A 25,477-nucleotide genomic window follows, 5' to 3' on the forward strand; every position below is an offset into this window, starting at 1 on the left:
ATAAAAATATTCGCCTTCTTGTCCTATACACCCTAATTCATCAGAGATGCTTGAAATGAATCCCATTTTTAATAAAGGACTGGATTTGTTGTGCTTAATTCCAGAGCCGCACTGTCCAGTGAGACAGCACTAGTCATGCATGGCCATTTAAATTTAAATGATGTAGCATTAGATGCGATTAGAAATATGGTTCCTCAGTCACATAGGACATGTTTGGAGGGCTCACCAGTCACAGGCGGTGAGTATTCTATAGTGGATGGTGCGGACCTGGGACATTCTCAGCACCACAGAAGGTCCTCCTGAACATCGCCGCCTGGACCTCTGTGTCTCCCCTGAACCTGAACACTCACACATTTACATTCGAGACCAAACATCCTCTGCCTGTCCTTATACGAATGTGAGCTTCTTTTCAACAAGTTTCAAACAATAATTGTAAAGTATATCGTGTTCAAAATATTTTGCTGTGTTTCTATCAAAGTCATGGCATTCCAGATATCACTGATCAACACTTCCTTCAGTGAAACTGCAAAAACATACCCTCTCCCTCCCACTTGACATAGGGCTTTTTATTTGCAACACCAGTTGTAAAGATAGATGCAAATAACCGGGTAAAGGCAATCCCTGGCTTTTCTTTCCTTCCCTATGTCTTGTACCCTTGTATCACACTGCCAGCCCACAGCACGGCCCAGGCACCCGGACTCTTCAGTCAATACCTTTTCTCTACACTGTGCTGCCCTTCATGCTGTATCTAAAAGGTAGAGGTGGAACGTTTAGATAAGCATGCAGCCACGTCAATGACTTCTTGCAGCTTATAGCTATCAGAGCGGAAACAGAAGCTGGTGTCGTTTGTCACATTTCTCAGGAGATAGGTCTCTTTTCAGAATGACTGCCCTTTGTTTATGTTTATAAACACCATGGCAATGAAAAACCCTGTATATATATTTGACCATTTACTTTGTTAGGATGTTTTCCTAGTAGCAGAATTGTGAGTCCAAGGGTATGTAATTTTTAAAGTCCCTGCTGTGCCTTGCCAGGTGGACTGTCCCCCACGGAAAGTATCAATTTATACTCTGAACAGTGCAGCAAGGGTTCCCATTTCCCACACCCTCCCAACAGTGGGTATTATGGCCCCCACTCCCTCCTGTTGCTGTTTATAAATATTTGCTAAAAATTAAAATGATACTTGCTTAATTTTCGGTATTTTAAAAATAATTAGTGAATACAACCCCAAAGGCATAGCCATGAAAGAAATAATCAATAAGCTGGACTTAATTAAAATGAAAAACTTCTGCTCTGTGAAAGATGATATGCTGAGAATGGGAGGAGAAGCCCCACAGACTGGGAGAAAATGTTTGCAGAAGCACCTGATGAAGGACCATGACCCAAATATACTAAGAATTCTTAAAACTCAACAATAAGAAAACAAACAACCTGATTAAAATATGGGCCAATGACGTAAACAGACACCTCAGCAAAGAAGATATGCAGACAGCAAAGAGGCACGTGAGAGGATGCTCACAGGTGTGCCATTAGGGACACCCAGATCACAACAGCCAGACATCACTGCAGCTATCTGAATGGCTGAAGTCACGGGCCCAGACAATATCAGACGCTGGTGAGGACGGAGTTGCAGGGGCTCTCCTGCACGGCTGGTGGAACTGCGAATGGTGCACCCACTTTGCAAGACAGTTTAGTGGTTTCCTACAAAACTAAACACACTCTGATGATATGATCCAGAAACCACACTCCTTGCTATTTACCCAAAGGAGGTGAACACTCATGTCCACACAAAAACCTGCACATGGATGTTTACAGTAGCTTTATTTGTAATTGCTAAAACTTGGAGGCAACCAGGATGTCCTGCAGAATGTGAGAGGCTATGTAGGCTGTGGTACTTCCAGGCAATGGAATATTATTCAGCACTAAAAGGAAATGAGCAATTAAGCCATGCCTTGGAAGAATCTTAAATACATATTAATAATTTAAAGGAACCAGTCTGAAAAGGTCACATTTTGTGGCCATCATTCTTACCATATGATATTCTGCAAAGGCAAAACTACAGGGACAATAAAAAGATCAGTAATTTCCAGAAAGGGGAGAGGAGGGTGGGAGGGAGAGATAACTACGCAGAGCACAAAGGATTCTTAGGGCAGTGGAAATACTCTATATGGCATTTTAATGATGGATTTATATCATTATACATTTGTCCAGCCCACAGAATGCGCAACGCCAAGAGTGAACTGTAACGTGTAACCTTAGACTTCAAGTGATCATAACATGTTAGTGTTGGTCCATCCTTGTAGAAAATGTACCATTTCTGTAAATAATGGTGATCATGGACAGGGTATGCAGGTATGGGGGCAGGGAACATATGGGTCCTCTGTATCTCTCCCTTATTTTTGTTGTAAACCTAACACTGCTCTAAAAAATAAAGTCTTAAAAATTAAGTGGGCTATTCTTTCTCTTAGTGATTTATGAGATCTCATTATATATTATGGACACTTACCTTTTCTCATTCATGTATGTTAGAAATATTCATTTTACTTTCAATTTATCTTTTAATTTTGCTTGTAACATTTTTGAGAAGTGGTAACTTTTCATGTAAACATTCCTTTATGGCTTCTGTCTTTGAAGGTGTGCTTTTCTATTTCAAGTTGCATTTCTTCTGCTACTACTTTGAAGAATACATATTTTATATTGGAATTGCTAATCCATCTAATATTTTCTTTACATGAGGGTAGGTAGAGTCAAGTGATTTTTCTGAGTATAATTTTTTACCAAGGAAACCCAAGAAAAGAGGTTTCAGATGTAAAATACTGTTATTTATTTGTAAATAATTTAAAATTTAAATTTAAAGAGATGATTAAAATATTGAAATGCTGTCAATAGTGACCATTTCATGGTATGCATGCCAGGCAGTGGAGAATTATTATAAAATCACTATAAAATATATCACACTAATATTACCATGAAAGTGAGCCCAGTTGATTTTCCCTTTTCATATATCAGAAATGTAACAAATTGTTCATTCCTAGTGATGAGTTTACTCTTTTCCTATCAGACACTGGCCCACACAATGTATAATTCTTGGTAAGTTTAATCATTATTGATGAAAGCCTCTACTGTTTATTGAACAAAGTCAATTATAAGCTCTGATAAGAATAAAATAAGCACATCTGTTGTTAGTACTTGTAAATGCTATCAATGGGATTAACTACATTTGGGAATAAATATCTGAGAATCATACCACCCAGTAGAATTTTCCACTCTTTTTCTAGAAAACATTGGCCTTTCACTACACACAGAGCCTAGAGCTCTCCAATGAAGTCTGGCCTGTTTCTGAGTTCATCATTTTTGCCCTCATTGTGATTATGATCATAGTACCATTACTTGTTTTTCATTTGAAACATTTAAGAATATTTTTAAAAGAGTCTAATTCTGTTGAAACAAAAAAATTACATGGCTGTCAATAATAAAATCCACTTTAATGAAGTCATAGGTTTAAAAATAGCAACTGCTACAAATGGAATATTTAGCTGATACTGAGTCATCACTAATTGTTTGATCTTCATCTATTTTAGAAATATTGTCTTAGGGTTCAAAATGATCATTAATTTTATTGAAGAGGCTATACAGCAGGCAATATGATTCTTCTTCATCCTGACCCTGTTGAACATCTACCTCTTTAATAGAGGTAAATGTTTGCAGATAATTAGCTATTTGCCTGAAAGGCTAGGGAACTCCAGGAATTAAGGCTAAAATGTTAAGAAACACTACCAATCATTCAAAAGTAACAATAAAACATGACTTAAACAAAGGCTGACAAAAATATGGTAGAATTAAAACACTGTGCCAAAACTTCTAATTTAAAGCAAGTATATGAAAAGTCATTTTGCATCTTAGAAATATTAAGTGTCAAAACAGCTATAAAAGGAGCTTCCATACAGCCACATGGGGATAGTGTGGAGGCTTCTCAAAAAACTAAAAATAGAAGTGCCTCATGAGCCAGCAATTCCACTTCTGAGTAGATGCACAAAGGGAATTCAGTCAGCACCTGGAGGAGATGCCTGTGCCCCTGTGCACAGCAGCGCCTCCACAATAACCACGGTGTGGAAACAACCTCAGTGTCGGTCAGTGTAGGGATGGTGCATACGTACAACAGAGTATCACTCAGCTTAGAGGGAAGGAGGTCCTGCCAATGTGGGTGAACTGGGAGGACTCTGTGCTGACTGCAATAAGCCAGACACTGACAGACAAACGCTGCATGCTCTCACTTACAGACAGAACCTCAAAGAGTCAAATACATAGAAACACAGAGTAGAATGGTGGTTAGGGGTGGGGAGGTGGAGGCAACGAGGAGCTGCTGCTCAAAAGGCACAAGTTGCAGTGACATAAAATGGACAAGCCTGGATACGGTGACTCCAGTTAATAACACTGAACATTGCATAGAGGAAATTGGCTCAGATGTCAGGTGTCTCACCACACACAGATGATTGACAGCTCTGTGAGGGGAATAATTAGCTTGGCTGTGGCAACCATTCCACTACATATATATGTATATCAAGTCACCACACTGGACACCTTAAACATATACAATTCCTATTAAAAATAAAATTGAAAAGGGGCCTGCACCTTATAGACCCCCCAGTTATGATGACCCTAGAATGGACACGTACCTACGGCCCAGGGTCAGAGGATAAGATCACAGAAGTGCTGGTGTGTGTGGGTCCAACACACTCCTGGCTCTGTCTCTCAGTGGCTGGCACTTTGGCCCAGGGCAGAAGGGCTGAAACACTCGACTCCAGGAATGTGTTTGCACCGTGACCATACAGAGGAACCATCTCTGCCTCAGGGTGCACTCCAAACGCAGAAGACTGGAAGGCTAGAACTTGGTGGAAACCACCTCATTCACACCATTTCAGCTCTCTTCTCTCACATGTGCAGATTTAACCCAATTACAGCTCTTGTGGGAGAGAAGCCGCTTGGCACCGAGACCATCTTATCTTTACCTCTGTCCTTCACTTCTTGTGTCCTCTCTCTGTCTCTGTCCCCAACTTTCCCTCTTTCCCTCACTCTTTTATTTTCCCTTTAAATATAACAAATCACTTCCCACCTCAGATATTCTCAGTTTTGGGAATTTTACACCTTAAAATATTTCACCAGGTACCATCTTTCACCAGTTCTTAGGAACTTCCTATTCTTAAGTAAGAACTTATTCTTGTGAAAATGCTTCGTGTTTCAGAGGACATGCTCACAGCTTGTTCCATATTCAAAACAACAAAGGAGAAAAGGAGAGAATGAATTTGGGTACGAGTATGAGTATTTTACAAATGTTCAGTGTTGTTATAAATGCTTTTGATATTTGGTACCATGAAAATAGTTCCTTTATTTGCAGTCCCAGTAAACAATCTGTTTTGAATGACTGTAACTCCTTGATCACGTTAGAAGATGGCTTGGATGTATAAGAACTAGAGCAAGAAGCGGAACAGCCATGACAGTCACAGGGCATACGAGGACCTGACGGGACCTGGGCTTCCCCTTTTGAAGAAAGGGGTATGCGACCAACGTTGGGATAATTTATTGGCCTTTATTCCCATCAGGGCCAGTTAGTGGCTGATAACTGATCTGAGCAGACTAAGAAAGTATTTCTGGAAGACTTCCCTGCATCCTATGGGGAAGCACTCCAGTGGACAGTGAGTCCACCTGAGTAACGGTGGGGCTTTTCTCCTGGTTAGGTTTGTTTGCAAAGCTACCAAGACAGCTTTGTTCTAAGAGAAGTTGCGTAGCTAGCCCTTAGCTAAAAAAAACAGAGCAAATCCAATGTCTTAGGAGAAAGCCAAACACTGAACATCCGTAGAAACCACAAATAAGGAATCAAAGGTACTGATAAAGAAATCTTCTTCCTCCTTAACTTGCTCTGAGCATTTATTACAAAGCTCCCCTTTTGAGGCAAGCTGCTGGGGTGCCAAGTAAACAACCAGGAGGCGGCTTCTGAGTTCTGGGAGCAGGCGCCTCACCAGCCACTTGGGGCTGTTTACATTCAGCTCTCACCAGCCTCCAAGCGAGAGTTCATTTTATACCAACCAGTATTGTACTTACTTCTACTTTTAAATCTTCTAAGACACAAAGGGCCAAATGCCTGAATGAACAGAACACTAACGGGAACAAATAATGTGTAAAAATCACAGATAGAACGATTCACGTTGGCTGCAGCTGGCAGCAATATGATGAAAGAGGCAAAACAGCCCACAAACAGTAAATACACTAAATAAGGCACGAGAGAACTCTTCATACTGCTTAATTTAATACAAGAAACAAGCAGCTTTGGGCCAATGCCAGCAATAAGGTGTCCTTTAGGAAAAGTGGACCATTTTCAAAGATCAAAACAAGGAGATCACTGGTCAGGTTTACACTGATCTGAAGACCCTAATTATTGGATTCTATAACTTTCCATTTTCTTCCTTTGAGTTACACACTCACACACACACACACACACACACACACACACACACACACACACACTACCATAAAACTATAAAAATTCACACATTTTAGACTGTCAGATTAATAAAGGATGAAACTGGAGATGAGGGAGTTGTCAGAGACCAGGAGCAATTTGTCCCATGCCCCTGTGGGGGTGGGGCGGGCATGGAATCGCACCCAGCAAGCCGTGGCCCCGCAGAGGAGCCCCATGTGCAGGGCTGCAAGTTCAGCCGTACCTTACCTGGTTTTGCTGCTAAACGCACCAACACGTCCCTAATTCTTCCTCTAAGGTCCTGCATATGCCGAAAGCTACAGTATCTGGCCTTACACACTTCCACAGAGGAGACACCATAGAGGCCTCCACTCACTCCCGGCGGCCGCGCCCCCTCCTCCCCGCGCTCCGCACAGCAATCTAATACACCTCATCATGTGGCCCGTTTCCATGGCAGCGATGATTCCAGCTGCCGAAACACAAAAGGCCGACAAAAGTTGCTTTTTCCCTCCGCCCACCCTGGCAAAGTCACATTTTTTTCTGTATGACAAGTCGAATTTGAATGTCTTTCTGCTGCTGACTCAACTTCATGAACAAGAAAAAAGAACAGTGAACAGCCGAGGTGTGCGGATAACAGGCCCCAAAGCACTCGCACCAGTTAATGAAATAATCACATGCATTTTTAAGTTGCCACTAATCTCTTGAAATACTGGTCATTACTCACTAGTTCTTCCAAACACGTATTTTTAAATGCCAGTTACTAACTCAACAGAAATCCAGCAATGATCTCACAGTTCTTCTAAAGCTATAAAAAAAGTTAAACGTCTCAGTAAACACTACACCAGTGTGTGAAGGGCTATCCTCAAAGGGATTTCCTAAGCACACGTCTAATCGCAGTCCACAGGTGGGAGGTAAAATTGTTCATTTTCTTTTCATCAAAGCCCTGTGTTTAACCACTATTTAAACACATTAGGCGTCGGTTCTATTTAAAAGCCTGGTGGACTTGGATCTTTGTGACACAGCTGGCTAAACGCTCCAAACCGTGCGTGGGGGCCTGTACGAAGAGGGGGGATCTTGGAGTTGGGCTGCATCACTGTGAAGTGCCCTGGGACCCCAGCTCAGGGCCGCGTAATGAAGGCTTATGGAGCCACCTTCACTTTATTCCCAGGAGTGTGGGGGGTGGGGGGGGGGCAGGACTGAGCTACACTGCGCGTCCCCACTGCCCGTCCCCCACGCGGCCGTCCTAGCCAGCGGGTCCCCGTCCTAGCCAGCGGCTGCCTTACCCCTGCCTTGCACGGCCCCCCTGCCGCTTCTACAGCCTTGCCTACTCCCCAGACTCCACATAACCTGTTTACACACCCACCCGTCCCCCGTTAGACATGGGCTCTCTGAGGAGGAGTAACGTGGAGGTTACACACAGCAGTCAGCACAGGGTTTGGTAAGGTAGGGCTCAGCCGCTATTTCTCGATAAAGCAGGGCTGGATGCTTCACCTCAGCGTAGTGGGGGACCTTCAGCAGCTCCAGGCACAGCCTCCCTGCTGTGGTTAAACGGTAAGGGCCTTGCAGGCGATTCCAGAACGCTGCACGCTGCACAGGGGGCAGGCGAGGAGAGCACCTGGCGTTACCCAGACAGGGGTTTAAAACCCGCCTCTCCCCATACTAGTTACTTAACCTCTCTACACCTGTCACTCTTTCATAATATCCCCACTTTAAAGAGTTATGGAAAGGATTACATGAGATAGTCCAAGGAGAGCACTGAGCTTGAAACAGAGTTAAGTGCTCTATACTAGTATCATTTAGTGAAAATGTTTATGATTTGGAACGAGAGACAAAGAGAAAGTTCACTAACACCTAACTGCCCCTTGTTGATAAAACTGTCATTTTCAACCAGACACACATTGTCAATCAGATGCTCCATAATATGAGTTCGGGTCATGAATAAATACAGGGGCCATTTCAGGCAAACAGCCAGGGTGGCTGCTCCCCCCACACCGACCGGGGGAAATGACCAAATCACATACTCCCAGTGCGGGGGCAGACTGTGGGAAGAGGGTTGAAAAAGTTCTAAAAGAAAAACACTTTAGTAAAGCAATTCATTTTGATATTTATACTGGATTCTCAAGAAGTGGTCTATATGTTATTTACTAGTGAATTTTTTCCAAATTAAAATGGGGTATATTTTCATCAGAAATAGCTTCAGAATAGAAATCACATACACAGATCACATTTTAAACAGTTTACCAATGTTTGATTAATAGTAGCTTTTGAAAGGTCACCTTGATCTGTAACAAGGACTGTAAACTGCTCACCAACCCAGGCTTTTGGCTGCGTTTCTCCACAGTCATCTGACTCAGGAAATTACCTGACCCCAAAGCCAACTGCATAGGAAAATTCACTTTGAAGACTCAGTGCAAAGCAGCAGCCTGGGGTTAAAAGCAAACAAACAAAAAAAACCGTGGCAGAGAAAAAACTTTCATTGCAGGAAGTTGCCTGAAAGAGTAACATGAATGCTCTGCATCGCAAGATTTTCTATCATTAAAAAAAAAAATCCTACAACAATCAGTAGAGATTACCAAAATAGCTTTGGCAGCCCTGCAGTTCCGAGCAGTCCTAAGCGTTGCGCCCTGGGAAGGCAATCGCGTGCATTGAGGCGGAGCCGGCAGGGGCGCGAAGCCGGTCAGAACACTGTGAAATCGATGGCTACATATCCTACAGATGACTTATTGTTCACCCTGAATCATTTTGCCCTCTTCAGTTATGGAAATCTATTCCCAAATTTGTTTATATTTTTCATCTCTTTAAAATTCTGAATTATACAGCTATATTCTGGATTTTTCCCTAGTGAAAAACTGACTTGGTTTTTAAATTAAATAAAAAGGTATACTTTCTCTTGTCAGTTTTCTCATGAAAAGGTAATATCACATCTAGTGTACAGAAGTTGAAAAATACAGAAAGATCTATGAAATGACATTAATGCACATACACTTCAACTATGAGATAGCCAATATTAACATTTTGATGTATTTTTTAATTTATATAAAAATCCTGGAAATTTTTGACTATTACTTTCTTTTGCTTAATAAAAGCTATGTAAAATAAGCACACTGGTATTATATATTCTTTGAAAGTATTTTTTAATAGTTGCATAGAATTCTACTATTTGGATGTGTCAGAATTTATTTAGCCATCTCTAACTGTTAAACATATATTCTTTTCCAGGTTGCTCATTTTAAGTGATGTACCTTTGTACAAAAGTTTTTGGTTATAGCTGGGTTATCCCCTTAAAATGGATTCCTGTAAGCTTAAGAGAATCTAAGTACGCAATGTGAGAACTGCAGGAACCATAACTATCATTTAGTAAACACTGTGTTTTATTGATGAGGAAACTAGCTCCACGAGGTGACATGACTGGCTGTAAGTCCCGCCAGCAATTCCTGGTGCTGGAGCCCTCATGTAAAGGCATCAGGCACACCAGCCCCTTCTGGGTGTCTGCGGTGGTAGTCGCTCCTCGGCAGGATCACCCACCTGACTCGCAGAGGCCCCCGTATGGGACGTTGCGGGACTCTCCGGGTTAGCCTGCCCGGGGTCGCCCGGCTCCTCACCCACATCGTTCCACTTAGTTCCTCGCAGATCCCTGCATTGCTTCCAGCCCCACAGTGACACTCGAGATGGACACAGTACAGAAAGCTCTGAACACAGGTGACAATAAAGAGAAAAGGAGGTGGCCTGGGAGCTATGCGGGTGCACATGGGCATTGGTGAGCATCAGCGCACGTCAGTACCGGCGAGCACTAACACACAAAGTATTAACACAAACCCCACTTGTTTTATTTGTTTCAGGCTTTGTGTCTTCAGTAAACAAGTAGAACAATAAAAAAGAAAAGCAAAAATATTTACTAATCACTTATAATCCCACCAACCACAGTTGTCTACTCATATCTGTCTCTAAGTGAACCCGTAGCTTGGTTTTAAAACTGACTGTTACTTTTGAAACTGCAGCCTTTCCCACCTTCTGAGGGAGGCTTCGGACTTCCTGGCAATCTTTGAAGATGAATGCTCTTTTTGGAATGACCTTTACTGGGTCCATTGGGCACACAGACTAGTCTGGAAGATAGTGGTAAATGTATGAGAAACTAAGCCATTCTATATAAGAGAGAAAAATGCTCTTTTCATGGCAGGTGGGTCTGGAAAATGATGAGTGACTGACTGGGATGAGGAAGGGCCTGGGGACTTGGTCCAGGGATACAGGGTGTCAGCATTCTGGACGGTGGGCGCAGGTCCAGGTCCCTGCCCGTAGGGGAAGCAGGTTCTCCAACATGGTGTCCAGCATGCACTCTCTTCGGGAGGGAGGCTGTGGTCTAGGGCATCACGCTAACTGATCTTCAATATTCCAAGCTGTCTGTTACTGTCGTGACCGCAGGAAAGCTCTGAGAACTTCTCTGGGCGTCACAGGGTAATCAGCTCTGTCCACACTTGGAACTGGGTCTGAGGAAAGACCATCCTCTCTGAGAAAGTGCCATTGGAGAGGATGTATGAAGAATGACAATGCCTTTCAGGTGAAGGGAAGAGCCGTTAGGAGGTCCCCGTGGGGCTGAGGCGTTGAAGGGCCACGAGGCTGGCGTGGCTGGCACACTCTGTAAGGGTCGGAGGTCATGGCATGGACCGGGTCAAGGTCCAGGCTCTCTGGGCCCTGTCAGGGATTCTGGAATTTGCTTGAAGAGCAGCAGGGGTGTTTAAGGTATTTAAGCACAACAGTAACATAAGATCACTTTTATTTTTAAAAAGCACATGGGTACTGTGTGCAGGATGGATGTGAGGGGGCAGGGGGAATAAGGTGAAACCAATCTGAGGGCCGCTTGGTGATTCTGGACTAAATGCTGAGGGTGGGATGAGAAATTCAGCCTCTGAAGTACAACTCGGAAGCAGGCCTGACAGGGAGCAGTTGCAGGAGCAGGAGTGGGCACAGGGCAGAAGGAGAACACCCAGCTCTGAAGTGAGCAGGGGCCCACTCACTGCATGCAGAGGCGGGTGCTGCAGCCTGCCGAGGGAGTGCCGTGAGGGGTGAGGCATGTGTGCAGGAGCCTGGTGGCTCCGAGAGTTCTCAGGGACCACTGGTCAGCAGCGTCACACGGGTCTGGGGCCCTGCAGACGGGGCTGGGATGGAGATGCACACGTGGGGACTGTAGGTACAAAGAGATTTTTCTGAAGCCCCAGGGAGAGGAGAGCGTGTGCAGAAGCATGCCCCGATGGAGGGGCTGGGGCAGGAGGGGGCCCTGTGAGTGTTTTCCTGTGAAAGCAGAGCTTTTGGGAAGGAAGGGTGGTCTTTGAAATAAAAGCTAGTGACCAGCTGAGTAAGACGAGAGTGGAAAGGCATTCATTAGCGTTGGAAGATGGAGATAATTGTGACCTTACTAAAACCCTCATTCACGGTATGATGAGGGGCAGAAGAATCGGGGGTGAGAAAGTGGTCAGACTGTGATAACATTTTATTTGAAAGAGCTGGATTTGTGGGAGAAGTCGGGCAGCCAACTGAGAGGCAGCATGGAATCAAGGGGCTGCTTCAAATACAGGAGATTCTGGGAAATAGTCACATGTTGAGGAGCACAGTGCACTGCAGCAGAGAGACTGATGACATGGGAAAGAAAGTGCACTAGGTCCCTAAGAGGATCAGAGGGGCCCAGATGCAGAGGATACGGGGGAACTGCCTCTCCCATGACAGGGTGAAAGAAGAAGACGCAGGCGGTAGGCGAAGGTGTATTTGTGTATCTGGGAACAGGAAGAGGCCCTCTGATGGCTTCTGTTGTCTCTCCCAAGTAAGAAGCAAGACTGCCAGCTCAGAACAAGGAACTGGAGACAAGTTTGACGCAAGCGGGGAAATACTGACCCATTCGCGGTGCAGAGCAGGACAGCGAGGTGGCTGGAAATAGCACCGTGGCCATGGAGTGCCGTGAGCACTTCTGAAATGGTTATCATGCATCTAGCGTGCTGAGCTGGGTGGTTTTCTTCCACAAAGCTCAGAAAACTAGATGAAAGTACAGGCAAGTCAGGGGAGTGGGTCCATCCACGGCTCAGCTATTGACTGGCAGATGTGATGGGCAAGAGGGTCATGCCCGGGGGTTGAAGGGCTTCGGAAGGCAAAGGGGCACGGGACCCAAGCAGGTGGGAGGGGTGTGAGGACAGGGGTCAAGAGGTAGCGAGGAACATCTGGACCAAGGGGTCCCGCAACGAGCATAAGGCCCGCCAACACAGAGGTCGGAGCAAATGGGCAGGAGGGCTGGCATGCGGCCTCGGAGGCTGGCGTGTGCCACTCCTGGCTGAGGACACTGGCCGCCAGCTCCCGTGGTCAGAGAAGCAGCGGCTGAGGTTGACTGGGGGATTTTTCTCTGCATAGAGAAAGGCAGTGACTGGAGCATTGATGGGTTCGCTGCAGTGATGGAGAATGAAGGCGTGAGTTGCAGGGAGCAACGCCCACCAGGGGCCTGTGAGAATCAGCCATGCTCCTTCCTTCTTGGGGATCCAGCTGGGAGATGCCGGTGGCTCTTCCCCATCACTGCATTGATTAATTATCAATCCGACACCAGAGGAAAACAGAGCAGAGAAACAGGAAGGAGACGAGGCCCTGGGCAGCCCCTCCCCGAGGCCCGGCCACCCGCTTTGTTAAAGTGCATGAAGGATTTTTCCTGTCACTTGCAAACATGAAGCACAAAGAGTATGGACGGGTCTGCCTCACAAAAAAAGAATTATATGGAGATACAGGTGGTGGGCTTGCTGTTTACCTACCCAACACCCGCTCTCCTGCATTGCCAAGAACGGTCCGCAGTTAGTCGTCACCACTGCAGCCCCCACGCCCCTGAGACGAGGAGGACGACCTGCCGCGGGGGCGCCTGGACTGGGTCATGATAGCGACTTCCTGTCGGTCTGTCCAGGCGTGGGCACCCAGGTATTTAATTAAACACTTTCTGGGCATGTCTGAAAGGGTGTTTCTGGGTGAGACTCACATGTGAATCAGCATCTTCAGCAGAGCAGGTGCCGTCCCTGTGTGGGTGAGGCTTGTCTGATCTGAAGCTCCGCCAGAAGGGACCCTGGACAGGAGTGAATCCGCTCCCCGCCTGACAGCCTCCGAGATGGGACACTGGTCTCCTGCCTCTGCACCCAGACTAGAGTCCACTGGCTCTCGGGCCTCTGGATGCAGACCTGAGCCCATCTCAGCCTCCATCACCGTGTGAGTCAATGTCTCATACTGAATCTCCTTATGTATATATACCGTATTGGTTCTGTTTCTATGAAGAACCCTGACTCCTACCCACAGTGTCCTTCAAAAATTTACAATCACAAAAACTCTGAATGTGACCTTTTGTTTGGAAATACAGTCTCTGGAGATGTGATTAGTTAAAGATTAAGCTGAGTTAAGGATTTAGGTGGGCCCTGAATCCAGTGACTGATACATTTATAAGAGGAGGAGAGGACAAAGGGAGAAAGACACACACGGACCAGGCCTTGTGAAGATGGGCGGAGACTGGAGAGATTCAGCTACAGGCCAGGCAGGCCCAGGACTGCTGGGGCCGGAAGCTGCGGGGGTAGGATGGAGTCTTCCAGAGCCATCAGCATGAGAGTGGCCTGCTTCGCTTTTCAAGAATCTTCTCAGATGCCTAAACTATAAGTTTGTGTTGTTTGAAGCCCCTGAGTTTGTGGTACTTCCTATAGCAGCTCCAGGAAATTCACACGCAGTTTCTGAGAAAGTCTCCTTACTCAGAAAAGAGACTCAAGGAAAGAAGGGAACGGGTGGGGGATGAGGACAGCGGGCATCCGGCGTGGCTGGGACATGCAGTGCACACCAGCCAGGCGAGGGCCAGGTTCTGCTTTGGCGAAAGCGAGTCCTCTGCCTGTGTGGATCATCACCTGTCTGGGGCTTCCACATGGCCCAGGCCTCGCTGTCTTCACGGGCAGGCAGCCAGGAGGGAGCGGCCTGCGCAGCCGGAGAAGCTGGCCCGCCCTCTCCTCTGAACCAGGAGTGCACCTCCTCCTGTTAGGCTTGTGCCCTCAGGCACTGTTTCATACACTCCCACCTTCGGGGCACAAGGTGGCCTTTTCCACACCCCACATCCTGGAATCCCGACTTCCCTGCCAAGTTATCTTCCAAAGAGGGGCTTTTTAAAGTTAAATTTCCTTCTCAGGAAACCTTTGCCCCCTTCTAACGAGGTTACTTCCTCCTATCCAGTCCATGTCCCTAGAGCCCAGTCAATTCATCCAGGCCCTGGGCATGGGCGATGGGCCACACCACGTGTGCATTTTAACAGGGCCCCTGGCGACGCAGGTTCTGGAAGCACAGAGGACAGCTGATTCCGTGTTCTGGAACAGAGGCGCTTTAGTGACCTGAGAGCAGCTGATCTATCTGGGTTCAGGGTCCAACTGCTTGCTGACTGCATGGCCTTGAGCAAGTCACTTAACCTTCTGGACCTCGGTTTCACCACCCTAAGCACGAGGGCACTGGTCCCATGGACGGCAGCAGGCACCAAAGCGGCAGCACACAGGGAGGGCACACGGTGCACCTGGCCCAAAGGGACCCCAGCTCCTGGCGCCTCAGGGCAGGGTCTTCATCCTTGGCACTGCTGACGACCTGGGGTGAAGGACCTGTTTCCTGCAGGACCATCTTGAGCAGCACCATGCCTTCCACTTACGGGATGCTTACAGCATCCTACCCACCCCCCACCCCTGAAGCAGGACCATCAAAAACGTCTACGGATGTCGCCAAATGTCTGTTGTGAGGAAGATGCCCCAGCTGAGAGCCGCTGCTTCAGGGCAGGTCAAGAAATGGTGGTAGATAATGTTTCTGTCTTGTTGATAGGAAGGGCGGAGGCCACACAAATGATTTTGCTGTGAGCAGTGACGTTTGCCCTGTTTAAATAAAGCCGCTCTCTTTCCAAGGCCTGCAGTGTGCAGCCTGTCCGGTGCACCTCTTCAGTCCCTCCTCGTTGGGGTGAAGCAGGATGAGGATGGGGGCCTGACGGCAGGATCACTTCCAACACTGGCATTTCTTTGATGTCTTATTTCCCCTTAAAAACTCATGCTAATTTTGCTTTCAATTCAGTAGTACATCCATTCCTGTTTTCATAAAAATGTAATGTCCCTCTTCCCCTTTACTTACGTGAAATATTTTAACCAGGAGCAATATTTCATGCTGGGATCTTGGAAGCCCAGGTGTACAAGCAAGAGGCCCACTTAGAACCGAATGACGTTACATGGATGCACTTTGAGTTGGTGCTAGTGTTTTCTTCAGAAGGAATCAGGTATTTTTTTTATTTTATGCGTTAAGTTTGTCATCCAACCAGAAGTCCTCTTTTTCCACCCATTATTCCTCTGCTTCTACCTTGCTTTTTAAAACAATGGCCTTACAAAGGGGGTAGAGATGTTTCAGAATCCTCAGAAACTCAACTTGACAAAGACAATACTATCAAAGAATGAAAAAATACTGAAACATTTTCCTCCCCAAGCTGATCAAATGAACTCATAAGCATTTGGAAAATGCTGATTTGGAGTGAGTCCTAGAAGACGTTTCACTCTGTATTCTGTAGAAAGGGCATCAAAGGCTTCAGGATTCGGTCTCTTGCTTCTCCAGTCATTCTCTTTCCCCCATCAAATCATAAATGCTAATTCTCATTTTTATGACTTAATGAGCTACTTCTGAGAAAGCCACTGTTTGACAAGCCCTTAGAAACCTCTGGTATGGCTGGGGCAGAATCACAGCCCAGGTCACCGCTGAAACCAGTACAGTGTTTTGGTCATTCATTCACGTTCTCTGGGCTCCTGGACGCGCCTCTGCTGGGCCCCAGGCACTGCGGCTCACTGTGGTCGGCGCACGGAAAGCATGAACAGCCCATGTGAGTATGAAAAAGATCTGAAAACTTCATTGAGAAGGCAACTACAAGATGAACTAAACTCTGACCTTTGCTGTTAGTCAGATGTATGAAGGCCTTTAGAGGCTCTCAGAAAGTGGATTAATACTATTTTACTGAAAAGCCTTCATGCTTACAAGTGACAGACCTCCACACAACAGCCTCAGAGCTGGTGATATGGAAAACCTCAAAGGAGCCCTTTTATCAGAAGGAATGCGGTTCAGAACCGTGTTTAAGGCAGAGATTTACAAGCCCTGCTTCTTAGACCCTTTTACCCCTTGTACTGTAGGGAGCACCTGGGAGAGAATGGGAAGGTTTTATATTAGAGTAATTTTGTCAAGGTGCAAATGTTTTATGCCAGAGGAAACTTCAAAGTGCTGTGGGACGTGCAAGGGGTTGGGGGGTGACATGCTCCGTATCATCGTGCACCTGGGGTCGGGGGTGACATGCCGTGTCCATCGTGGTGGCTCACTGGCTGTGCAGGAGGCATGTGGCTAAGGGGGGCTAAGTTTGTGGCTATTTAAATGGGGGTCTTTGAATGAGGCTGTGAGCGCCTCATTTGCTGTGACTGAATGGGAGGAATGTAGCCTTCTCTGGAACACGGTAAGGCTTTTTCTCTCTCCAGATGTGCCTTTTGTGAATGACGCTATGGAAGAAAGTCAGCTCCTTATGGTCTTGGAGTAGATCACACGCTCTGAGGAAGAGCAGGACACTATGAACATGTTAGAAGGAGAGTCCGGCATACATTTGTCTGGCTCTGAAAGTACATCACACACACAGAAAAGAAAAATTTCTAGCCTGCCATTATAGTGTCGTGCGACATCACGCCGTGTGCTAGTAACAGAGAGTGAACAGTTCAGACAATTGTCTGTTGATGTTTCTTAACAGAGTTAACGGTTTTATGATCTTTTGCCTTTAGAGAAAAGCTGGAGCCCTTAAGGAGAGGCTGTAGGGTGCCTCCCGGTGCCAGTGGGGCCTGGTGCCCCCTCACCTCCCATCAGACAGGCTTTGCCATCTTTCTTCCTGCCTCCCTCATTTCCCCACTTCATCCCCTTAGTGACATACAAGCTGGATGTCACTGCCCAGGTGCTAGACGGTGGGAGGCAGCAGCTGTTTGAAGCTCAGGAAATTCCACGTTCAGGTGAAGGAAGAGGGGCAGGAGGGCAGTGAGCTGGACGAGGATGGGGCAGAGGAGCCCAGCTCTGCAGAGGGATGGGTGACAGGTGCCCTCTGCCTCCACCACCCCTGCATTTTCCTCTCCCAACATCGTCTCTAACTCAGGCTACCTGGAAGTATTACAATTATTTCAGTTTTTGTGGCCTCAGGCATTCTAGGATTTTAGGTTCACAGAGAAAATTCTATACACTAACTCCCCCTGCCACTAATCCACATGCTCGGGTATATTCATTATCACCTGAGATTTATTTAGCAGGAGATAAAGGCATTTCCACAACACAGTTGCCCCTGTTCTGTGACAATAGAACCTGCATGTCCCTGTGCTTAGATCCTAGGCACATACGTGTATACGGCATCCTTTGATTTAATGAATTATTCCAACAGGAGTACTTTCAGATGGTATATTTTTTGTTTTCTTAAAGCACATGCCACTATTTTTTTTTAATTGAGGTTTAGGTAAATTAGACCAATGCATCTGGGAAGAAGTTATGTATTAAAAATATTATCCCTCCCTGGGAATGCAGCTAAGTCACAGTATCAGGACATAAATGGACATCTTACACAGTCTTACATACCTTCACATAAGACTATATATTTGCATGAAATATATTCACACATATGTGTAAGTTTACACTTATAGATTTATACCCAGTTGTATTTGGCAATATAACGTCACTTGGGAAATCCCCTGGCACTGCCCTGGGGGCAGCTTGGGCTCACGCTGCTGGGGGTTCTCCTCTACCTGGCAACTGGGGGAGCACGTTTTGCATTTTTCCTCTTTGCCCAGGTCCCTGGGCCATCCCAGACAGTGAGAGGAGGGAGATGGGACAGCGCTCAGCAGAGAAGCTGTGCTGAGGGGTCCGCGGGCAGGCCCAGGCTGTGACCGTAGTGAGGCCTCGGCCCTGGGAGGAGTCGGCAGTTGGATGGACTCTGGGCTCGGGCCTGGCTTCAGGCTCTGCTCTTCCTGCCACCAAGGAGTGGCCCCCACACAGCCTGTGCCTCCTAGGCAGTGAGCAAAGCAGCCGTTTGGTCTGTAGGCAGTGACATCCCTGCCCCCCCAACAGAAACTCTGTAACGAGTCCCACCCTGAGCCTGCGGGCGGCAGTCCCCCAAGGGCCCGGGTCAGGGCATCTGTCCTGCTCATGTTCCCACCGCAGGCCACGGACACTTGCAGGGCAATCTTCTTGTGTGGACACTGGGTGGGAACAAAAGATGATACTTTTCTCTCTCTAAATCCCTACTGAATTCCATGTCAACGTCTAGTTTGACTCTGTGTGACTAAAAATTAGAAGTTAGCGTCACTGGATAAAATAGAATACTGTCTCCTCCATGCAGCTGCCTGAGGAGCTTCCCGCCAGTGCCCAGCCTGGGGTCAGGAGTCAGCCTCCCCCATGGAGTGCCACGGGGGGAAGGAGTGGATCATTTGGGGACCACAGACACAGAAGTTGGATGGAAGTTGAGGGGAGGCAGATTTTTGCTTAATAAAATTGCACTTGGAGCACACAAAAACAGAATGGGCCACCTAAACACTACAGTAATTCCCACACCAATGTTACTGATGCCAGTAAAGGCTCGACACCCAAGTGGCATGGGGTTCAGTCAAGCCTGCGCGTTCATCACACAAAGACAGCACAAGGGGTCACTGAGGTTATACAGAGCTGGCCAAGTATGGGACTGGCGCAGAGTTAACATTCCTTCCTCCCCGATCCCCCCATCTGAGCGCCCTCTTCACTCAGCTGCGGTTCCTGACCGACTCTCCTGCACAGCACACCCACTGTTTATCATTTATTCATTGTCTGCCACTTCACACTAGAATACAAGTTCCACGAAGGCAGAAACTTTGTTCACGATTGTACCCCTGATGCTGAGAACAATGCCTGACAAATCGCAGACCTGCAGTGATAGTCATTGTGAATGAATGTCTATATATTTTGCTTCTCTTTCCTTACAAACATTTCATCCAATTTCCTCTTTCCGACACCCATGAGTTCACACTATACTGAAAATAATTTCATGACAATCTGAAGAATTCAAAGGCTTTATATTTGCATGGAAACAATGAAAAGCCGGGTAGACATTCTGCTTCCCCCCACGGTTCCGCAGGAAGAGGGCAGCCTCCGTGTTAGCAGGACTGAAGACGGTGCTCGCCAGCTCAGTCTCTCTTCTTGTCTAATCACTTTCAGGGCACCACCCTGATCCTGGCTTGCTGGGCTTCAGAGGTTAGGCTGAGACCACGTCCAGATGCCTGCCGTGAGGGGCACAGGGTCCAGTGCGTGAGAAGCAGCTCTAGATGGAGGCCCAGACCCGCACAGGCGCTGTGCATAGGGCAGGGGCAGAGCCGCACTGCAGACACATGGACGCGGTCCGCCTGGCATGTGGGGCCACTGGCTGGCCTCGGGGACCGCTGTTCAGGGTTCTGGCTGAGGATGGTGATGGCCACCTGAGGAACAGTGGCCACTTGTCCAAGTATTTCCCGACCACTTAAAAGGGTCCTGCTTTTCTGGGGTGACTCTGCTGCCACATCCACGGGGGTGGGCTAGGGCTTTGTACCAGTGCTGAGTCTAGCTTGGGACCTGGCTGGCCCTCTTCTGCAGGCATGGCACCGCCAGATCCCAAGGGAGAGGCCAGAAGAGGGACAAACAGGTCAGATGTTCCCGGCAGCACCTTCTGGTGTGGAAGGAGCAGAGACTGGGTTTTATTTTGAGTCTACCACCAACCAGCTGGCACGTCATTTACGCTAACTAGGTTTCAATTTCCTCATCAGTGAAATAAGAGTAAGTCTAGCCCAGAGGTCCCCAACCTGGTGTGATTCTGCCCCTGCCTCCTCAGGGACAGTCAGCAATGTCTGAAGACAGTCTGGGTGTGCAGGGAGGGTGTGCGCAACTGGCATCCGGTGGGTAGAGGCCAGGGATTCTGCTGGGCACCCAGCGAGGCACAGGACAGCCCCCTACAGAAAATAACTATACAGCCCAAATGGCAGGGGTGCCAGGCTAAGGAACGCTGGCCAGGTGGCCGGGTCCTCATGGCACCACCACTGTCCTGTAGTCACACTGCTGGTCCCACCAGACCTCCGAGGGCTCAGGGAGCCTGGCCCCCCTCCTGAGGCTTCCCCAGCCCAGTGCACTTGTTACACTCCCTCCTGCACTTCCCAGCTCTGTTATCCAGCCCTCTCCCACCCAGACCGGGAAGCACACGTCGCCATGTGGGCCTGCTGGGGTCTCCTTCTCTGTGTGGCCTGAGGGCAGGGCCATCTCATTCCACCATCTTGAGCGTGCCAACTTAATCCTCATTAAACGTTTGTTTGAGCAAATGGTCGGTGGTGGAATCATTAACAACACAAAGCTCAGCATGTCCTTGCTCAGCTCCTGCCCACAGGTGTGCTATGAACTTACTCAGATCTGAGACTGTCACAGAGGCTTAGGAAGCTACACTGGAATGGATTTTGGTGGAGGCCTTTGGTGACTCAGAATCACCCCAGATGTAAGGCCAGTCGGGCAGAGCCAGGGAGACAACAGCTGGGAAGCCACTTTTCCGAGTGCTGGAGACAGAATCCGTGCCCAGGTACATGGGGCCCCTGCCCCCAGGATCGGTCCTGGTGACACACCTTCAGCCGGAGCACCAGGAAGGCCTTGGGTGTCCACGTGTGCTTCCTACTAAGGGAACAGACTGTCACAGTGGGCCCTGAGGACGAAGGGGCTGTGGTGCTGGGACAGCTCAGGGTTAGGCCCAATGTAGCATCCACAGAGGAGAGCCCAGTAGCCCTCTGGGTACCCCCCGACCAGGGCTTCTGTGTGCCATGGGGCCCTGTCGAGACTGGTGGACCCGATTCTAGGCTCTGTGGCCATCTCACTTCTGTGAGGGTTTAATTCTTGGCCAAAAAACCAGGGAAATTAATCTAATCTTACAGAGAATTGTGCATCTGTTGTTTCTTTCCATCAAACTGTAGCCCAATGATCAGAGAAACCTCGGTTGTACCTCACAATTTAAAAATCTAGGTGCACTTGTCTAGAGCAGAGACCCCAGCTCCCTTCTCAGCTGCCTACCTGAACATTGCATACGACTTGTGGTAACCTGGGCAAGTGCAGATGGGAGTGGAGTATTCAGCTCCCTCTCGGTATTTCACCAACAGCCAAGGATAAAAAAGTCATACTTCATCACGTAGGTTAAAGATAAAGCAGAGGGAGCAGCACCATTTGGACGGTCCAGCTGTTGGAAGGAAAGGCAGATGCATTCGGCAGAGAATGCGGGGTCTCGGCTGTGGAGAGCCAGAGACTGGTGGCATTCAGGGGCTGTTAAGACAAAACAGGGTGCCTTGCCTGTCGTATCGGTTTAGCTGAGTGCTCAGTCAGCGGCGTGGCAGGTGCAGAGGAGGAAGGTGGTCGGTAGCGGGCTGCCCATCCCGTTCCCTGAACAGCGTGCTTCTCCCCTGAGGAGCGCCTGCCTCGTGCTTCTGCTGGGCCTGCCTGTAAGTTCCAGGCGCTGCTACCCACACGGCACTTGCATTTTAAAAGGCCCTCCCCGCCCCCCATGTGTAAATGATTCGCGCTGCCGCTGGCCAGTGCTCCTCAAAGAGTTTTAACTAAGAACCCCCTTGAATGCCCATCATTTTTTTCTCTTTAAAAGGAAGAAATTTAAGAACAATTACATGTATATGGGTATAATTAAGCAAGTTTAATAAAAAATGGATCAAGAGATGGCTGGAAACTTATAGAGGCTTTTTTCCCATTAAATCAAAGTAATTTTCTTTTACGGAAATGTGAGAAATAAAATGAATAATAAAGAAAATTAATATCATCCATATCCCACTACCAGAGGCAATCCCTGTGAAGATTTTACACATTCACTTCCAATAACACATACACACACATAATATTTAATGAAATTGAGAGATTATAAACCATATCTAGCTTTGGTTTTTTGTTTTACTTTTTGTGTCCTGTTATTAGTGATCCATACATATTCTGCATAAATAATTCCTCTTTTTATAGTTATAAGATTATCTTATCAAACTTGCAAATAAGGATGTGACACATACAAAGACATGGCCCATCAAGTCACTGACCACTTTCATTTATTTTTGTGCTTTATATATATTCACCTCCACACAGAACATGTTCCTGCCACATTTCAGGGAAAGGTACTCATTTTATTTTATACTAGTGCTTATGTTGTTATAGGAACCTCAACTGTACAAAACCATGGGCCCTAAAATACCACAGAAACTGGAGTCATTTTCTCAGAATACACTTTTAAAGAGTGATTATCTCATGTTGCATCTTTCAAAAAAACACAGCTGCAATACCAATGAATGTCTCATTTCCTTACACAAACAATCACTAAACTGAAGTATCTCAAGCTTTCTTAGATGAAAATCTCCTTTTATGAATTAAATAGAACAATATAGAACTCTAACAGAGTAGAGGCAGAAACCACCCAGAGTGCTGGCTTCACTGAAGCTTTAAACTCTCCATGTTGAAACTGATTCCAAGGCAGAAAGATTAACATACTTCTGTTGACCAGAAAAAAATGTTTATCCAACCTTAGACTTTATCTCATGCATCTCAGGATACACCTGCCTAACTGGTCAAAAAGAAAGTTAAACTGAATTTTAAGGGTTAAATAAAAATGTGCCAAAGACTAATCTAATTACTTTTAAGAAGACAAATTTTTAATAAACCATATGCAAGTATATTAAGATTCTGCTGAAATCTCTTAGTAGTATGCGGCCATCAACAAATAGCTTGTTCATATTTTCTGTTCATTCCTTTGTCAGCAAAGTCCTACGCATGTCTAAGAGATGATTACACAGTGTGATTCAATATAACTGTGTCTATTTGATTTTACCTGGTGTAAAGATCAAAACAAATCAAAATAAGAAAGGAAGTAAGGAAACTAGATATAGGAAAAAATAGCAAAATCAAGAAAAAAGATGTTCTAGGACTTTGACCAGTTGTGTTAGTAACATTAGTAACGAGGATGTAAAGTGGATAAGAGAGTAAATGTTTGCATGCAGAGGACCACAACTCCCACAAATACCCTAAGTTAAGTTTTTGTACCAAGCAGACAGAATTTCATATTTTCAAACACTAGTCTCTAACATGCATGAAGACTAACTACATGGAACGACACGTATGCACATGTGGCCACTATTTGGACACACTTTCAATGACAAACTCTTTGGCATGAAAACCAGATTCTTGAGATTTTTTTTCTTAAATGTATATCTTGTCTCCCCAGACAAAAATATTTGTGTGCAAAATATGGCTAGGTCTTTTCATAGGCAAGGCAACGCCTCTTCTGGAAGCATAAGAGAAAGAAGGCTCCCATTTGGGAAGGAATGCCCAGGCCTCGCCCTTTAGTGCTGCACTTCTGCCATGCTACACCATGACAGGTAGCCTGCTGTGTGCCACATGTAGCCGTAGCTGGCCAGACATACTGAGGACCTGGCCTCATCGCCATCTGACTCACACAGAATCAGTGTTTTTTTTAAAAATGGAGATTAAAACTATGGCATTTAATTTGGCATCAGTAAATTGTCATACCACTTTGAAGTGAAAAGAAATAATACCCCCTATCACAGGTTCTTAAACATTTTCCTCTGAAGACCCCAAAGACATTTTGTTTATGTAGGTTACATCCATCAATATTTACCTTATTAGAAATTGACTTAGAAACTTAAAAAATATTTATTTATAAATTTCTTCCCTAATGATAAACCCACTAAATATAATACAAATAATATCTATTTTTAATGAAATAGCAATATTTTCCAAAACGAAGAAATGTGAGAGATTTGGCATGGCTTAACTTTGGGAATCTCTAATGTTTGGCTCAGTAGCAAGACAGCAGGATTTTCCTATTAGCCTTTGCATTTTACCTATTGCAACATGTTGTTTTGGTTGGAGAATATGAAGAAACTCCAAACTGATACAGGTATGCAGTTGGAAAAGAGTATTTTCATAGACTTTTGTACGATTGAAGGTATTTCTCTTTAATAGGAAAATGGAACTCAGTAAATGGTTGTTTCTAGAGGTTATTCTTTAAAATATCAATGATCTTCACATAGTCCATTACATTAAAATCCATTACGTGTCTCACATTTTGTATAGACATGTTACTTATGTATGATTTTTAACACATGAATTGGTCATTGGGAAAGTACTGATTCACTGAGTTACAGAGATCTTCTAAATATTGATGTATTTTATTTTCAAAAACAAAGTCACATTTGTTAACATCACCAGCAATCTCATTACAATAGTTTTGTAGGTACTGGGAAGCTGTCAAGCTCACTGTGGCAGATGCAAGATTTCCAAAATTCTGTTTTTACTTCAAAGTGTGAATTTTATCATTATCAGAAAATACTGTTAGTTTTCTCTGAAGTGGTAGGCTCATTTCATTTTCAAGGAAATCGCTGCCAAAGACTATTTCCAAGCAGAGCTTCTCTGCCAGTTGTTCCTTCAAGTGAGCACGTTGTCCTATCACTGCGGCTCCTGGGGTTTGCAAGCCAGTCTTACGTGCAGCCAGCTGTTGCCCCTCAGCATTTTCAAAGGTGCTTTATGCATACTTCCCATTTCCTCACACGAAGTATTAAAAAGGTGTGTGTGTGAGTTTCAAGAGTTAATAAGGTTTTTCTTGCTGGTGGTGCTTGCTTTGTGTTTTCCTGTGTGTGTGTGTGGCCATGACAGATATAATCACCGCCAGTGCGGGGCAGGGCTGCAGCCTTGAGGGTCGCAGGATCTTACCCACCATTATTTTTGTGTCATCAGTGCAGATGTGCACATACTGAAAACAGAAAATAATATGTTAGAGTTACTATTAAAATTCTACCTCCTGGACTCCCCCAGATTATCTGAGGGACCTCGATTTGAGAGCCATTGACCTGCAAGGAGGGGAATATAGTAGGACAGCTGAGTGGAGGCTCTGAGTTCACA

The 25,477-nt window shown here is 46.1% G+C and overlaps 1 protein-coding gene across 15 annotated transcripts in view; it reads right to left on the reverse strand.

Annotated features, from left to right (window-relative positions):
• DTNA (dystrobrevin alpha) overlaps positions 1 to 25,477 on the reverse strand; it is a 333,077-nt gene that overhangs the window by 140,699 nt on the left and 166,901 nt on the right. The window contains exon 1 of one of the 15 annotated variants that reach the window (XM_057503959.1): positions 6,725 to 6,879. The exons of 13 other annotated variants lie outside the window; for them this stretch is intronic. The gene's annotated coding sequence lies outside the window, so the exon portion shown is untranslated. Of the gene's footprint in view, positions 1 to 6,724; positions 6,880 to 25,477 lie in introns of those variants that run through there. One more of the 15 variants, XM_057503961.1, reaches the window with a different exon arrangement.

This window comes from Manis pentadactyla, chromosome 6 (genome assembly GCF_030020395.1).
Source record: "Manis pentadactyla isolate mManPen7 chromosome 6, mManPen7.hap1, whole genome shotgun sequence".
In the NCBI taxonomy this organism is placed as follows: domain Eukaryota; kingdom Metazoa; phylum Chordata; class Mammalia; order Pholidota; family Manidae; genus Manis; species Manis pentadactyla.